The 18,837-nt window shown below is 38.1% G+C and overlaps 1 pseudogene; it reads right to left on the reverse strand.

The window, feature by feature from the left end:
• Window positions 1–631: 631 nt before the first annotated feature.
• Window positions 632–1,738, reverse strand: LOC138312230 (uncharacterized; annotated as a pseudogene).
• Window positions 1,739–18,837: the final 17,099 nt, after the last annotated feature.

Here is an 18,837-nt window from a genome sequence, read left to right on the forward strand (position 1 = left end):
AATCATCAATATAGTAAAAAAACTGATATTGCTCTACTACGAAGGTAACTATACACTGGTTTCAAAATTTTTGCAAACACTCTCGGGGGCACATGCCAAACCAAAAGGAAAGAGCATGAAACTCGTATAACGAGCCACGCCACTCAAACCTTAATAATTTCCAAAATTTGTCAGCAATAGGGAGATACTAAAATAGGCATTAGTCAAATGCACTGTGGTGAAATAATCAAATCTTCGAACTGCCTGCAAGACTATGTCCAGTGTTTCTCGTTTAAAATGCTCGTATGCCACATAATCATTTAGACCTCGTAAATTAATGACCGGGCGAACCTTACCATTTTTCTTCTAAACCAAGAAAATATTGGACAAAAATTCACCATTCTCATATTCATATGCAATTATTGCCCCTTTATTAATCCAACTAGAAACCTCACTGTCTATCAATAATTGCGCTGTCTCAGAAAAAGAAATGGATTTGGGCACAAAAGTTTGAACTGGCCATTTATCGCCAACAAGCTTTATGTGGTAACCCTGAACTGCGTTCAGAACCCAACTCAATCAGATGTAATACCTCGCCCATTTTAAATGAAATTCGGCAATTCTACCCGAAGGGCACCTGTATCACTCACCTTTAGCGCTCACTGATTGACTGTATTGGCCGCCCCCCTGGTTGGCATCGTTGCTGGGGTTGCCTTGAACTGTTTTCTCCCACTTCTGTGAGGGACCATCTGTAACCTCCTCGACCCCACGGGGCATGCCAGGTTTTTTTAAGGATGAACGGCCACCACGATACCCAGAATTACATCTACCGCCAAAAAAGCTTGGCGTCTCCTGTTAGTGCAACGGTTCAAGTCGTCTAACTCTTTAATCCTTTTCTCCACATTATCACCAAACAGTTCCATAGTGATAAAATATCAGCATTACACAGTGGCTACAGGTGTTTATAAGGCAAGGACGGACGAACAAACCACCTCCTTTTCACCGACAACTCATAGTGAACATTACATAAAAGACTCCATCTGACAACATCTTCTTAATCTTTTTTGAGTCAACATCATTATCCGACCCCTTCTTTACATACATCTGAAGTTTAGAGACTAAAGTCAGAAAAGGGACCATAGCATGAAGCTCTATCACAAGTCTGGGCGTTGGCCCCAATAATATTCCACACCGAGTGGTTGGTATGTGGAGGCAACAATGCCTCAATATTTTCCGGAATTTTGTATAGTTCGTTCAACTTACTCACGTCCGCCCTAGTCCTGACAGCGGTAGTAATGCTTTCCGCTACTTTCGACGAAAGAGCTGGTCCTAACTTGAATTTTTTCATAGATATCGGCTAATTGAAAGACCTCGTCTTCCTCTGACTCCTTATTAAACAAAGATAAATTGTCAAAGCCTCTACTCTGGAGGCCGCCATGTCATATCTAGTCAACGTCTCGCACATTCTTGTCCGAACTTTTCTGAGCTACAACTTTTGTCAACTGCTATAGCAGACAACACCGAGTCTAGTTTCTTATCACTAGCCTTTCTCTTTTTTCTCAGAACATTCTCCGACTGCGTCGATTTCACTTTCAGTTTCAAAACCCTTTTTGAATGAAGCCGAGTCTTGGGCCCAGTCCGGTGAAGTTGCAGTTTTGCTGCAAACAGTGACGTTAGCCCCAACATTAATGCCGGGCTCCTCAAGCTCCAGCTTATTATCAGACCCTAACCATAGGGCGTCGCCTGACACGTCAGACATGACAAGTAACAGTCTAAACTGTATAACACAAAGCCCCACATGGCTTGTCACACAAGCGACCAAATCCCGAAAAAATAGAAAACAAAAAATAAAAACGTGTCATGCCATAACAACGCTGTTTCGGTAACAAAATACAGAAAAACAAGGCCCATGTGCTTCAAAAAATTCACTATAGTGGCTACGAACTTGTTTGAAAATGGGTAGTACCCTCGTGTGTTCGAAACGAAAAGATGCTTTCGTCGTGCGTGAGCGTGCTTATGTAGGCTAGCTTATTTGCATATTTTAATCTTCAAATCGAGGTTGTTGTGCATTGAAACGGAAATGCTACCTTACCCCCGAAAGCCGGAAGGCTACGGAAAAGAATTTTGGTTTGAAAAAAAAAAACGATTCTACAATTAACCAATTATTAAAGATTACTAACAAAATTTACAAATCATTGATGACGGAAAAGATATATGTTCCCCTATTTTTAGACGTTTCCAAAGCATGTGATAAGGTATGGTATGAAGCTCTTATATATAAATTAGAGAATATTGGTATTAAAGGAAATCTACTTAAAGTTATATGTGCCGTTTCTGGACAAAAATTTTGACATGTTATTTTTTCTTTATTAATCTATTGATAACCACAAGGTTTGATGCATTAAGCTGTGAAAGTCATTCAAATGACTTCAGATGCCTAATAAATATTAGCTACAACACATACATTATATACTGTAAAGTTGTTGTATTTTATGCGTTATGTATGTTTAGATGGAAACATACCTGCAGATATCACTTTACAATTACTAATAACACTGTAAAAATGTAGACGTCAATTTGGCTTCACGGTATGACTATGTACTCATTATATGTGCTTGTAAAATAAAAACCTATGGATTGAAAGTAGTGTAATTCTCAAAATGATGGTTACTGTTGGTAATGAATAACATATTAAAAGCTCATCTGGATTTGTGAGTATGAAAAATACGGCACATATAACTTTAATTGGCTTAAAAGCTATCTAAGAAATAGAAATGAATTTGTTGTTTTAATGGTCAATCATCAGAACGTAGGTATACCAACCCGGGTGTCCCACAGGGCTTTATAGTTGGCCCTTTACTGTTTTTTGATAAATGTTAATGACATTAATGTAGAGATTATTTCGGGCATCAATTTCTTTGCAGACGACCGTTCTCTCTCGTCAGAAATTAATAGTCCAAACTGTATTAATAAGTTAAAGAATAATTTTTCTACTCTCTCAAATTGGGCAAAGCGTTGGTTAGTAACTTTTAATGCAACGAAAACAGAACTTGACATATTCACCAAAAAGCGCACTCTAACACAACCCTGATCTTCAGCTCAATAATATCACTATCAATTACGTCAACATTTTGGTTTGTTTATTTTTACGTCCTATTAACTGCCAGGGTCATGTAAGGACGTGCCAGGTTTGTTGGTGGAGGAAAGCCGGAGTACCCGGAGAAAAACCACCGACCAACGGTCAGTACCTGGCAACTGCCCCACATGGGATTCGAACCCGCTTCCCAGAGGTGGAGGGCTTGTGGTAATATGTCGGGACATCTTAACCACTCGGCCACCGCGGCCCCCAATTACGTCAACACACACAAACATCATCGCATAATATAATCTGGAAACCTAAGCTGGCATTAGCATATATCTGATGTTGTAGCAAATGCTAATAAAATATTAAACGTATTACAGTCATTATCGTACATAAAACCACCTTTCGGTCTTGAAAAGCTATATAAATCTATGGTAAGATCTATCTTGGAATATGGTTGTATACTATTTGATAACTGCAATCAGCATGAATCCGACCATATTGAAAGTGTCCAGCGACGGGCTGCACTAATCTGTACGAGGGGTATAAGATAACAAAATATATACCAAGCTTTTAACTGAGCTTGGCTGGGAGTTACTAAGTGATAGAAGGAAGTATTTTAGACTTAAAATGTTATTTAAAATTAAAACATGATCTCGCTCCTCCATATTTAAAGTCGCTCTGCAGTGTGTTGAGCAAGGTATATTCATGTTGTATCTTCTTGTATAGTGGAACCGTTTTCCTTTTTGTAGTGCTATATCACTGAATCATGCCGCCGAAGACACCAAGTAACGCACCCCACCCAGTCACATTATACTGACAACAGGCGAACCAGTCGTCCGACTCCCAGTATATTGAGCGCTAAGCAGGAGCAGAAACTACCACTATTTTAGACTTTGAGGTGTCTCGAAGAAGAGTAAAGAAAAGTTCCTAAATTTAGTCGCCTAGGGGCAGCAGGTAAAATTCTAACGCCCTGCCTGAGGGTTATAATATTAAAGTAGATTGGAGCACGTTACAATAACAATGAGAAATTACAAAGTTGAGTTTTTTTTTATTATTCAGCTTATGTGTTATTGGGATTGCATAATTAAACTGTTGCTTGTTTAAACGTATGAAAGCCAATCCCATTGGTAGACTTTGATGCTACATTTGCTGTTTGTTTAATAAACGTCTTATAAAAAGCTATGGTCATGTAAGGACGGCCTCCCATGCATGCGGTGTGTTGCGTGTATGATGTGCGAGGTGCGTGTTTTGGGAGACTGTGGTATATTCATGTTGTGTCTTCTTGTATAGTGGAATTGTTGCCCTTTTTATAGTACTATATCACTGAAGCATGCCGTCGAAGACACCAAGCAACACACCCCACCCGGTCACATTATACTGACAACAGGCGAATGCTAGATATTTCTACTTCTGAGGTTTTTGTTTCGGGTTGCTGCTCTGGCACTTGTATCTATTGTTAGTGCATTGTATTTGCACTAGTTTGATTAAAGTTATTGACAGGCAGCTTAAAGATCGGCTTCCTTCTGGTATTTTGGAGCAACACACCCTACCCGGTCATGTTATACTGACAACGGGCGACACAGGAACAGGAACTTCCATTTTTACAGACTTTTATACGTCCTGGCCAGTTGACGGAACTGCTGTAGACAGCGAGAGGAAACTGAATACCAATTTTCATTGCTGCGTTCCTCATTGCAACGAAGACAGCAGGATACACCTGAACTTAACTTTTCACCTGCTTCTAAAACATAAAGATGCCAGGAGGGAGTGGATTGCGAAAATCAGGCGTGATGAGGGCCCTGATTTCCGGGTTAGTAATAATCAGAATAGTACTGGCAGACGACTCGCTATCGTATGTGTATTTATATGGTTTCTTACGAATTTTCACAAATAAAGTCATATTTGATAAAAGATGCTACCATTCATCATTCCACAAAGTATTTCTTACAAATTCGTGTGTAATCGTACAAACATACATGTATATGCTATGGCGAGAATAACAATGTAACTGTACAGTAACAATGACAGCATCAGAGCGCGACGGGACCCCTTTCCATAATTACGTCGTGTCCGACTCCAATGTTGCCCTTGAGAATTTCTTTAGATATCTACATCGTATATGTGATATTATTGGATTTGTATACACTTACCTGCTCTACAAGTACATATACGTACTTGCATAGGAGCTTGACGTATTGTCAATATTATATCACTTAAAGCATGCCACCGAAGACACAAAGCAACATAACCCACCCGGTTACATTATACTGACAACGGGCGAACCAGTCGTCCAAATCCTGTTATGCTGAGCGCTAAGCAGGAATTAAAAGTAACTAAATTATCATTTTTATGGACTTTTTTGTGTGTTTCGGCCAGGGAACAGTACCCAGAGCCTTCCTCACAGGGGATAGCGCCCCATTAAAGACCAAAACTGAGCTAGTGTCAAGGGAGACGTTAGGACGAATAAAGTAATTTAGGAAGAGTGAAAATATAAGATCCTAAATTTAGTCGCCTCTTACGATCATGCAATAGGGACAGCAGGTATAATTCTAGCGCCCTACCTGCAGGCATATATTGCTTATAACCAGTGTATCAATTTATTCTACATGGTATGCCAAGCTTGGGCGGATCTTTGATCAACATCCTTCTTTTTTCGCCAAAAACATTTTATGAAGTCTCAACGTTTTAGTACCTTGAAAACCTTGATTTTAATTGTTTTATTAATCCCCATATGGATTACTGTGTCAAAGTTTGTTTGATTAATTAACTGAGCGTTAAGCAGGAGTAGAAACTAACACTTTATATAGACTGTGGTGTGTCTCGGCCATGGGATAGAACCCAGGGGCGAGCGCTCAACAAAAATCACAGTCTGCGGCAACATTACAAAGAAGAATGTTACCAAGTGACTTTTTCGATCTTACTAAAATACAGATTCTTAAAGTCTATAAAAGTGGTAGTTTCTGCTCCTGCTTAGCGTTCAGCATACAGGGAGTGGGACGACTGGTTCGCCCGTTGTCAGTATAATGTGACCGGGTGGGGTGTGTTGCTTGGTGTCTTCGGCGGCATGCTTCAGTGATATAGCACTATAAAAAGGGCAACAGTTCCACTATACAAGAAGACACAACACGAACATACCGCAGTCTCCCAGTACACTCACCTCACACAACATACAAGCAACACACCGCATACATGGGAGGCCGTCCTTACATGACCATAGCTGTTAATAGGACGTTAATAAATCAAACAAACAAACAAACAAACAAACTTAATATCACTGCGTTTGATAAGAGGATCTGACAACATCCCATTAGGGGTCATGTCCAGGTGACCTTTGGAATTTGGCCCATCAAATTGCTGCTACCAGAATGTTGAATGTGACTTGATGTTTTTCAACCACGTAAGAAATAGCACCTCGCTTTATCTTTTAATAAAACAGCAAAGGATTTTTATGGAATAATCTATAGATGTATTTTATATCCTCTTTATTTGAGAAACATCTTTCATGAAGGAATATAGATATTTCTTTACATTGTATATATTATATTTATCTTGACCATGTGTAAGACGAGACGAGCTACTAAGCTCAACATGTAATCATATTTGAATAAAGTATGTTATTATTATTATTTATGTACACCAGATCTATATGATACCCCTTACGGAGGTTACCACTTCTGGGACCACGTCTAGCACCAAAATATATCAATGATATGTTCACAACATCGTATGTATAGGAGAAACACCGAAAACTGTAGATTAGTCAAGATAATGGACAAGGCGAGGCCCGAAGGGCCGAGCATTGTTCATTATCTTGACTAATCTACAGTTTGAGGTGTTTCTCTTACTTAAAACATGGCATTCTGATGTACAACGCTAACTATGGCTATTGTGTAACTAATCTACAGCTACAGGTAAGGCCTTCAACCACCTTTGAAAGTGAACATGTCAGCACAGTTGTAATATGTCTACTCTGGTCGTGCATGCATTGCATGAATTTTTCATGAAATTTCATACCAATGTTAGTACCAGATAATTTTTTTGCGAGTTTGAGTTCTCTTCATTCTGAGTGGAACAGAACAAGAGGCAACATGGCGGACAGTGCAGATCAGATCTTTATGAAGTCAAACTATCTAAAATGATTATCAAATTTCCAATAACAGAGTATATATTTTGTGATACATGAATCCGACCTTATTGAAAGTGTCCAGCGACGGGCTGCACTAATCTGTACGAGGGGTATAAGATAACAAAAATATATACCAAGCTTTTAACTGAGCTTGGCTGGGAGTTACTAAGTGATAGAAGGAAGTATTTTTAGACTTAAAATGTTATTTAAAATTAAAACATGATCTCGCTCCTCCATATTTAAAGTCGCTCTGCAGTGTGTTGAGCAAGGTGTGTGTTTTGGGAGACTGCGGTGTATTCATGTTATATCTTTTTGTATAGTGGAACTGTTACCCTTTTTGTGGTGCTATATCACTGAAAAATGCCGAAGACACCAAGCAACGCACCCCACCCAGTCACATTATACTGACAACAGGCGAACCAGTCGTCCGACTCCCAGTATATTCAGCGCTAAGCAGGAGCAGAAACTACTACTATTTTAGACTTTGATGTGTCTCGACCAGGGAACAGTAAAGAAAAGTTCCTAAATTTAGTCGCCTTAGGGGCAGCAGGTAAAATTCTAACGCCCTGTCTGAGGGTTATAATATTAAAGTAGATTGGAGCACGTTACAATAACAATGAGAAATTACAAAGTTGAGTTTTTTTATTATTCAGCTTATGTGTTATTGGGATTGTATAATTAAACTGTTGCTTGTTTAAACGTATGAAAGCAAATCCCATTGGTAGACTATGATGCTTCATTTGCTGTTTGTTTAATAAACGTCTTATAAAAAACTATGGTCATGTAAGGACGGCCTCCCATGCATGCGGTGTGTTGCGTGTATGATGTGCGAGGTTTTGGGAGACTGCGGTATATTCATGTTGTGTCTTCTTGTATAGTGGAATTGTTGCCCTTTTTATAGTACTATATCACTGAAGCATGCCGTCGAAGACACCAAGCAACACACCCCACCCGGTCACATTATACTGACAACAGGCGAATGCTAGATATTTCTACTTCTGAGGTTTTGTTTCGGGTTGCTGCTCTGGCACTTGTATCTATTGTTAGTGCATTGTATTTGCACTAGTTTGATTAAAGTTATTGACAGGCAGCTTAAAGATCGGCTTCCTTCTGGTATTTTGGAGTTAATTGAAGTTAATTTAACTGCTGTCAGAGGCAGACCATTCACTTGGATATAACTTGTTGGAAATTCACAAGATATGGAGGATGACCATGGAAATGTAGTAATTTTGAATATACAGCTCTGCGTTATGATATGAAGAATATGATTGGACCTAAAACATAATATCAAGATTTAGTGGATTCTAAAGGAAACTACATTGAAATTCAGTGAAAACGGCAAAGTGATGAAAAGTGAGCTTAAAATTTCAAATTTGCTCATTAGGCTTTGTGTGATTCTTGGATAAGGAATTATACCGAGATTATTCAATTTGGGACACGTGGATTTATGTGTTACGTGTATGTATTCAAGTATGTATTCAAGAAATGAAGCAATTAACACCGAAATTATTGGGAAATATACCGAAAGCATTCATTCAATTTTCAAGAAAGAAAGTACACATTTCTATTTAAAATCAAAACATCATTGTTGGAATGCCTGTGCTGTCGAAATACTAAAGAGTCTTGATTTTCAACACAAGGAGTAATTTTATGCGTTGTGGTTGATGTGATTGGATTTATGACGATGTCCACGAATCAATATATAAAACAGAAAATATGTAATAATATGTATTATTGAAGTTTTCTATTACATTTATGTTGAATTTGATTACATTTATTTGTTATTTATCTGTCCAATTTTACAGTGCTGCATGTAGTGTCACTCTTTACCTTTCATTGTACATTAGTTTACCTGGAACTGTAGATTAGTTGAAACTAGCTACAGGTAAACTAATGTACAGTGAAAGGTGTACTAATCTACAGACAGAACAAGTACTTGAACATTAGTCTAAATAAAGTACTGGGGACAACAAAAGATGACATCATAGCCATGTTTTAAGTTAAGAAATGCAACCGTTTTTAATTCAATAAAGACAATTATTTAGCCAAGAATCAAATACCACGGCTTGAATGTACACCAGATATATATGATATCTCTAACGGAAGTTACCTAGAAAACCACTTCCGGGACCACCTATATCACATCAGGGATATGTTCACGACATAGTAAGGTATGTAAGTAGTTGTTATTCATTAAAGACACCAATTCAGGTTAATTGAAATATCATTGGATGAAAGCAATTTTTTTATCAAAAAGATACAATTGTTTACTATTTTTCAATAGATATCCCATGTATGAGGTGTGTTGCGTGTATGTTGTGCGAGGTGCGTGTTTTGGGAGACTGTTCATGTTGTGTTTACTTATTTAGTGTAAAGATCATAATAAAGCTGGCAAATTGTAAAGATCTTTCTTCATGGTATGAGTGAAGAGCTAGTGGCTCGGCATTGCAAAGTACGCAATGAAGGCAATTCCCAACCAACGTAAGGTGGATACTACCATTGGTGTCATTCACAATCCCTTCCCAATTTCATTTTCAAGCGAGAAGCAATATTTACTTATGTTCTCGCACTCCATGTATTTAGAGCTTGTGTTAGACGCAATATCTCAGCAGCAATAACTGCTGGCAAAGTGAAATTTGCACCGGTGCTTTTTGGTCTGAACATGCCGAAAAGGTTATTTTTTATACAGAAACAAGTGCAAATAGAATCAATGCAATAATGAAAAGATTTTAATAAGAGGTTTTGCGGTGATGGAGACATATGTATTTAATATTTGATAATGGTGCCTGGGTTTTTACCATCAAGCCTACGCACTGGGCATGGATCCAGTACTTGCAAGAGCTTTACAATCCAGCACTTTCTCTCCGCATATCCGGCAAACACCGTTATCTTTCACAGCTCCACCAAGCCAACATAGTGTTGTATGAGTGGAGCACTCTTTGAAAGGAGAAGGCTGATGCTGGGGGGAGGGGAATCCAGATCTAGTATTTTGAGCCTCGTTTTCATGTGATGTATCCTGAAATAAAGATTAAGAAATCATTTTGGAATTTACTTGTACATATTAGATATAAATGAATGATATATGCTCCAACTACTGAAGATGCTCCACAAACTTCAATAAACTTTGTTTGATAAATTAACGTCCTATTAACAGCTATGGTCATGTAAGGACGGCCTCCCATGAATGAGGTGCGTGTTTTGGGAGACTGTGGTATATTCATGTTGTGTCTTTTTGTATAGTGGAACTGTTGCCCTTTTTATAGCGCTTGATTAAGAAACTGTTTCAGTCAAAGTATCTTTGTAATTTGAGTATACCGTTTAGAAGATTTCTTAAGTTTAACTTGCCCATCTTCCAGACAAAGATCATAATCTTGAATTTCTGCAACCTCAACTGGTGTATGGAACTGATATGCAAATGAACATTTGACCTCAATAATTCCATCCCTAAAACACTTAATTCAACAGGCTCATCTGGGGTGGCACCAATATATGGATGCTGTTTGTTCACCTGTTTGTTTTGTTTGATTAATTAACGTCCTATTAACAGCTATGGTCATGTAAGGACGGCCTCCCATGCATGCGGTGTGTTGCATGTATATTGTGCGAGGTGCGTGTTTTGGGAAACTGCGGTATATTCATGTTGTGTCTTCTTGTATAGTGGAACTGTTGCCCTTTTTATAGTGCTATATCACTGCAAGCATGCCGCCGAAGACACCAAGCAACACACCCCACCCGGTCACATTATACTGACAACGGGCGAACCAGTCGTCCCACTCCCTGTATGCTGAGCGCTAAGCAGGAGCAGAAACTACCACTTTTATAGACTTTGGTGTGTCTCGGCCAGGGGACAGAACCCAGAGCCTTCCTCACAGCGAATAAACCAAATTTTGTAACCCCACCCCTGTGACGATATTTTTCATATACTGCATTGGGTATTATGTAAGAGCAACTTTCTCCATGGTTTTACCATATTCCCTTGCTTTTGGAGAGTATTTGTTTGAAACTCCCATGATTTATTTTACAATGTAGTTATCCGGTTTTAATCTACCAACTCTACACCGAATAACTGAGCCTATAACAGATGCTGTGATCCTTCCTTTCATGTAATTAAACCATAAGTCAGTTTTGATTTTTTTCATGCATCGGCAATCATCGTGCGCCGTGCATAAATTTTTCATTTAAACAATTTCTCAATAACCCAAAAGGTCAAAGAGGTCAAACATGCTTAAGTATTTAAATTTCTTCTTATGAATAACTAAGAGGCCTAAAGACCTGATATTGAGCATGTGACATGTTTGGAGGAATGGCTACCAAGTGCGTTCCAGTGAACTACATTGACCTTCATACAAGGTCACAGATCAAATAGGCTTAAATCTTAAAACGAGTTCTCGTAAATACTTAAGAGGCCTAGAGACTGAATATTGGATTTGTAGCATGGTGGGGATCAAGGGACCTACATTCATGGTCTTATTCATCAAATATATCAGGACCTGCACTTCTTATAAAAGAGTTATTTTGTATTGCCTTAGTTGTTTATCACTGCTATAATCTTTGGGGTGTTGTGCCAATAGTCAGATGACCGTTAAGGCCCATGGGCGTCTAGTCTGATTTGTTTTGACCAGAACTCAATCTCTGTCATTGGCTTATCAGTCACTATGATGGGAGTCTTCTACCTCGCTCTGGTGTTAATACATCTATACATTTCTCTCGTCTTAAATTGTACTAACTTACCAGCACCGCCTCACTTGCTACGTCTCGAACTGGCATTCTATTTCTATGACTAAACTTTACCTGTAATTTTGTGATCTTGACGAGCAAATTCTCTACCCTTCTCTCGGATATATATACCATACCTTCATTTATCTGCCAACGTAGCCCAAGCATCTTTGTACTACTCAACAACATTTGTCTTCGGCTATCAAAAAACTCAAGATCATCTTGATCTTTCTGAACCGATTGGCTTTACCGTGATTGCTTGAACCCCCAATACGATCATCTATGAACATAATATTCTCTTCCATAGCTCTCCAATGTTTGATTAAAGGTATAGTCACGTTGGTAAATACATACCCTGCAGTAAAGATGCCGAACGGTAATACATTGATATGGAAAAAAACTAGATAGGTCTTATGATCTTTAAATATAGCTATGTAGTAGTACGCCGATTTCAAATCAAAACCGAAGATTTAATCTCTTATGTCGAATTTTCTTTTGCTGTTTTCCTATTTTAGTGTTGAAAATTAAACTTGTTCGCCCGTTGTCACCCATGTCAAACTGAACTGCAAATATAAGCAGTTATTAGGCAGTTTTGTAGCAGTCCCACAATTTTTTAGGCAGTTCTCAGCAGTCCAGTTTTAAGCAGTCACTGAAAACTGCTAATATTTCACCATACAAGATTTAAAACTGCTTGTTGAACTGCTAACTATATTTGTAAGCAGTCAGTGACTGCTTATCATAGACTGAAACTGCTTGTCATTGACTGCTTATGGACCTTAGCAGTTTAACAGAGCAGTTCACATACCAAATGGACAAAGGCAAGAAATTGCATGGCAAAATAAAACTTATATAGTGAAGTTGTCTTGCAACTTATTATTAAATGCAAAGGAACATGAATTAAGATACATCATTAAATTGTAAATTTTAAATGTGTGATTAATTCCTACTTCAAAACTTTTTTTTTTTAATTTTACACACCATAAACCATTTAAATGCAATTCAAAACTAAATAAAGGTCAGTTTGATCAACATAATTATTCTATACATGTATTCATAAAATATCAAAGTCCTATTATAATTTCTCATATTATTGATAAATATGTGCCAATAATACTATTTTGTACATATAAACATAGATGCATATACAGTCCCTTATCTCTAACACCCTGGGGAGGCAGCTACAGCCATGGGTCATTATACACAGAGATGGTGACCCCCACATGTAGTGTTGCTGTGTGTACACATGTGGTGACCTTTGAACCTGTAGTCTCCCTCCAAATTCCAGCGGTCAGTTTGAACAGTTTGGTGTGAGGAAGCATGTGCACAAATTATCTTCTACATAATTTGGACCATTTGGGGAATATTTTGGACATCTAAATAAGTGAGGTGTAGTTTTCAACATGCAGTTTTACATAGTTAAGTGTAAGTATAACTAGTATAAAGGGAATTGTGTATAGCCAGGAATAGAAATGGTAAAACGTTTCAGTTTTGGATGTATGCATTCTGGTGTTGTACTGGATTATAACCCTATAATTTTGCTGTATAACCCCCAAAGTACAAGGTAAGATGCATGAGCTTACAATCTATGTGCATATACAAATGTATATATAGCTGCATATGGGAACCATGCATTTAAATTTGGAAATTAACTGTTTATATTTTTTTTGATTGATAAAATTCAAATTCATTTCCCATTTTACTCTTATACACCCCCAGTATAATATAGATGATGCATTTTCTTTTTAAAACAATTTGTATGACACAAAATAAACATTATGATTTATGTGTATATATCTTGGATTGGTTTATATTATTCAATCTTTTATTTTCTATAAATTTCTGAAAAATGAATACCGGTAAATGCATAATGCAAGGCAAGTTATTTTTTAAAAACTGCAAACTTTATCTTAGAGTTAGTGTAATTATATATAACTTGTCTATGTATATTTTCCACCTTATAGTATTTTCATTTTTTTCCCATATAATTGGAAATGTGTTAACAGTTTCTTGAACTTATATTTATAAGTATTAAGCAATTGTGATTCATAAATATAAGCAGTCGCATGCTCCATATTTGGATTGTTTTTAGCAGTTTTGTGAGCTATTTATAGATATTAGGCAGTTTTGATTCGTACATTAAGCAGTCGCTTGCGCCATATTTGGACATTTTAGGCAGTTCATTTTGAAATAGACTGCCTAAGAACTGCCTAAAGTAAGCAGTCGCATGGGCCATATATGGACATTTTTGGCAGTTCATTTTAAAACGGACTGCCTAAAAACTGCCTAAAAACTGCTAAGGAACTGCTAACCGACTGCTAGTGGACTGTGAAGGTTAAGGGACTGCTAATTTTTCCAATGGATTGCTAAGGGTTAACAGTCCCAGCCAGTTGCATTATGAAGGCTAAAGAACTGCTAAAAGAACTGCTTATACAGTAAACTGTGAAGGTTTAAAAAACTGCTAAAGAACTGCCTTCCACTTTGACATGGGCAATATAATGTGACCGTTTGGGGTGTGTTGCTTGGTGTCTTCGGTGGCATGCTCCAGTGGTATAGCACTATAAAAAGGGCAACAGTTCCACTATACTAGAAGACACAACACGAACCTACCGCAGTCTCCATAAACACGCACCTCGCACTTCACACACGCTACACACTACCCCTGCTCGATTCGTCAAGAGCAGGCGCCCGCCGGCGACCCGGCGAGGCGGCTAAGTCACTTGATTCAAAGAAAAAATGTGCCGGTTGCGTGACCGGCGTACGCCGGATCAGCCGGTTTTGAATCACCGGCTAATACCGCGCAAGATGGCGGAATAAATGTTAGATATTTGTTGACGAAACTCTCTTTAAGCAAAACTCATTCCGTTCAGACATAAATTCTGCAAACATCATGATTTTCTTGTTGTATTCATTAAAGGGCCACTACCTTTCCGAAACGGCTTTTAATTTTTAAAATAGGAATGTAAAACGAGATCGATAATTTTGTAGAGTCGCAAAAGTTATTAACTTACCGTTAATACTACACGTATCATCACCTTCTGAACAATTTGATTAAATAATAAAATGTTATTTTTTATAACGCGGGTCGTCTTATGTTTCCCGCTGTCGTCCTAAATACTGCGCGGTAGTTGACTATCACCGTGTCGGACGGCAAAACAGCGAAACGACTCTCCACTGTTATCATATTTTTTTACGCAGGATGTCGTACATATGTTTGGTGTTTTAACCTCATCTTAGGCCATCGGTATATATTTTCTGATGTTATTAATGTTTTTAAGAAACCTTTATGGTTTGCTTGGGAAAGGTAGTGGGCCTTTAACGGTCAGTAATTGAAACCTCTTTTGATACACACAGGTAGACTTAGATATATATATATAGCCCAGGTTTTGCTCTATAGATATTTTTTTCTCTATATAGTGTAATACGTACGGTGTCATGGATTTTATAGAACCAAATGCTTGTGCATGTACATTCTAGCCTGATTATAATAAAATTTGTAAATTTAATGTATATAAAAATGGAATGTTTTATTCAAAGTACATAAAATTCCAATGACTTCTCTTGGACTGTGTATCAATAACAATAAAAACAGATTTTTAAGGTTTATTCTGAGATTTTACACTTTCGAAAACAACACATTTTAAAGTTCTAATGAATCGGTTTTTTTTCAAACACATGTAATTCAGAGTGTAACATAAGAAAATAGATTTATATGTATGTAGTATTATACCTACATGTACATTGTAAATACATAATTCAGAAAGAATGTTCAAATTGAGAATATGATTGTACGGGCATTGTTAATTCCTATGTCAAGTCATGAGAAAAAAAATTCTACTGGTGACATGTAGTAAGAAATAAATTAATAAAATAGTTTACATAAAGTTACAACAATGCCACACCAAGGTATCAATTTAAACCCAGTTTATTAAGATAACTCATGCTTTGCTAATCGGTGCTTCAGCGATCTGTTGAATTTTAGTAAGAACAAATAATGATTGGCGTGTGGCCCATTGCAACAATGCATGGAGCAACAGTGCTTGGAGCGACAAAAATGCCCTGTCGATATCAAGTGACTCAGTGCGATAAAACAATCATGTCGCTCTGTCGCATTAGCGAGAAAATAAATTTTGTCGCACCGACAGTGTATTTTTGTTACGTTGCAGTGTCACTCCGCGCATTATCTCACAATTGCTTCGCGTATTGTCTTGTGATGTGTAATTAAATTCCAAGCTGTAATGCAAGAAAATTATCTCATATGTATGTAATTCTACAATACAAATTACAATGCACCATACATTACATCAAATGTGTATTACAACAGGAACGCGCGGAGCGATTTTGTGAGGAACGACAATGCGACATGGCCGAAATAGGCCACCATATATGTCTTCTATTTCATAAGAAACTTCAACACAAGAGATTAATGCAGTATGATGCAATTTCCTATATTTGTTCTTTTGGAATAAATCAGCATACACGTGTATATTATACAGAGTAGCATGCACGATGAAGAAAAAATGAGAATGAAAGGGTTGTTCATTTTCCAAAAGGCGAAACAACAACATGACATTATCCAGTCACGGTATCTTATTAATATTAAACTCTAGTGATTTATGAATTTTTAAAAGTTCTTGCCCCGGAATCGAAAAAATACGAATATTTGAAAGTTAATTGTTTTATTGGCAACATCGTTTTTTTCCAAATACACATTATATTATTAACTCTACCATTACAATCACTCATTTATTATGAAACAGGGACAACCACGCACATGCGTCGACTATTTAATCGCTTTTCATTGTCTAATATAAAAGTTGTAAACGTATACGTAGAAGTATTCTTCTTACTCGTGCTAAGGGTAAGTTTAGCGTAAATAATGTTTAACATAACATGATATTAACCAAATTAGAATATCATGTTATCTATTAGATCAACTTAAATTCAGTCTTTGATTATGTTTGATGCAAAAATCGAAATGTTCCTAAAGCTCTGAAGAAATGTCCGCCATGATGGAATACGCCGGTTATACTTGTTTTGCCAAATCGAAAGATCGTCGCCCGGTCACATGATCGGCGTACGCCAGTAGCCGCTTTTCAGAACGAATCGAGCAGGGGTACTGTATACATGGGAGGCCGTCCTTTCATGACCCTGGCTGTTAATAGGATGTTAAATAATCAAACAAGTTCAATTCCTCAGCATTAACACTAGGGTTAACCTAATATTGTTCGTAACTGTAGGTTAATAATCACATATCCTACTTCATGCTATGCGCTATAAAGAATAAAACGTATCATGGTGTGTCTCGCAGCATGTATCTGCTGGCAAAGTGATATTTGCACCGCTGCTTTTTGGTCTGAACATGCCATTCTACATGTAGACATTATGAGAGATTCGTTAGAGCGAATGCAATGTCCGGCAGCAGTATGTGGGTTAACTGAGGCACATGAGTCATACAGTGTTTCGGGTAATGATTCAAAGGAGAAGGGGGCGATTTCATCCTTGAAGCCAGGATCAGGGCAACTAAATGTATGGTTCCTCCCGGTGTTCCGACGAAGGAAACTTGGCTCAATGTGTGTCCTAACGTTTAACCTGGACCGCCTGGAAAAGGTTATTTTTTTATACAGAAACAAGTGCAAGTAGAATCAATGCAATAATGAAAAGATCTTTGCGGTGATGGAGACATATGTATTTAATATTTGATAATGGTGCCTGGGTTTTTGCCATCAAGCCTACGCACTGGGCATGGATCCAGTACTTGCAAGAGCTTTACATTCCAGCACTTTCTCTCCGCATATCCGGCAAACACCGTTATCTTTCACAGCTCCACCAAGCCAACACAGTGTTGTACGAGTGGAGCACTCTTTGAAATGAGAAGGCTGATGCTGGGGGGAGGGAAATCCAGGTCTAGTATTTTTTAGCCTCGTTTTCATGTGTTGTATCCTGAAATAAAGATTAATAAATCATTTTGGAATTTACTTGTACATATTAGATATAAATGAATGAGATATGCTCCAACTACTGAAGATGTTCCACAAATTTCAATAAACTTTGTTCGTTTGATAAATTAACGTCCTATTAACAGCTGTGGTCATGTAAGGACGGCCTCCCATGAATGCGGTGTGTTGCGTGTATGTTGTGCGAGGTGCGTGTTTTGGGAGACTGAGGTATATTCATGTTGTGTCTTCTTGTATAGTGGAACTGTTGCCCTTTTTATAGTGCTATATCACTGAAGCATGCCGCCGAAGACACCAAGCAACACACCTCACCCGGTCACATTATACTGACAACGGGCGAACCAGTCGTCCCACTCCCTGTATGCTGAGCGCTAAGCAGGAGCAGAAACTACCACTTTTATAGACTTTGGTGTGTCTCGGCCAGGGGACAGAACCCAGAGCCTTCCTCACAGGGGCGAACGCTCAACTCAAGGCCAAACGTGAGGCGGTGCCAAGGGAGGCATTAGGAAAGATAAAGTCAGTTAGGAAGAAGAGAAAAGATAAGATCCTAAATTTAGTCGCCTTTTACGATCATGCAATAGGGGCAGCAGGTACAATTCTAACGCACTACCAACTGATTGGTCAAGGTCCTTATCCAGACCAGGCTTTCCTCTTGCTTCAGTCACATCGCCTGCCATAACTAGCTCGTCATTTGACCAAAATACAGACATCAGGTAATGAGTGATTGCCGTTCCACTGTTTTTGTTTTCTTTCGTGCAGACCTTGATGGTGTTAGGAATTGTACCTGCTGCCCCTATTGCATGATCGTAAAAGGCGACTAAATTTAGGATCTTATCCTTTTCCCTAAATTACTTTGTTCTTTCTAGCGTCTCCCTTGACATCACCTCATTTTTGGCCTTTGGTTGAGCGCTTGCCCCTGTGAGGAAGGCTCCTGGTTCTGTCCCCTGGCCGAGACACACCAAAGCTATAAAAGTGGT

This window comes from Argopecten irradians, unplaced genomic scaffold, assembly GCF_041381155.1.
Source record: "Argopecten irradians isolate NY unplaced genomic scaffold, Ai_NY scaffold_0256, whole genome shotgun sequence".
Taxonomy (NCBI): Eukaryota; Metazoa; Mollusca; class Bivalvia; order Pectinida; family Pectinidae; genus Argopecten; species Argopecten irradians.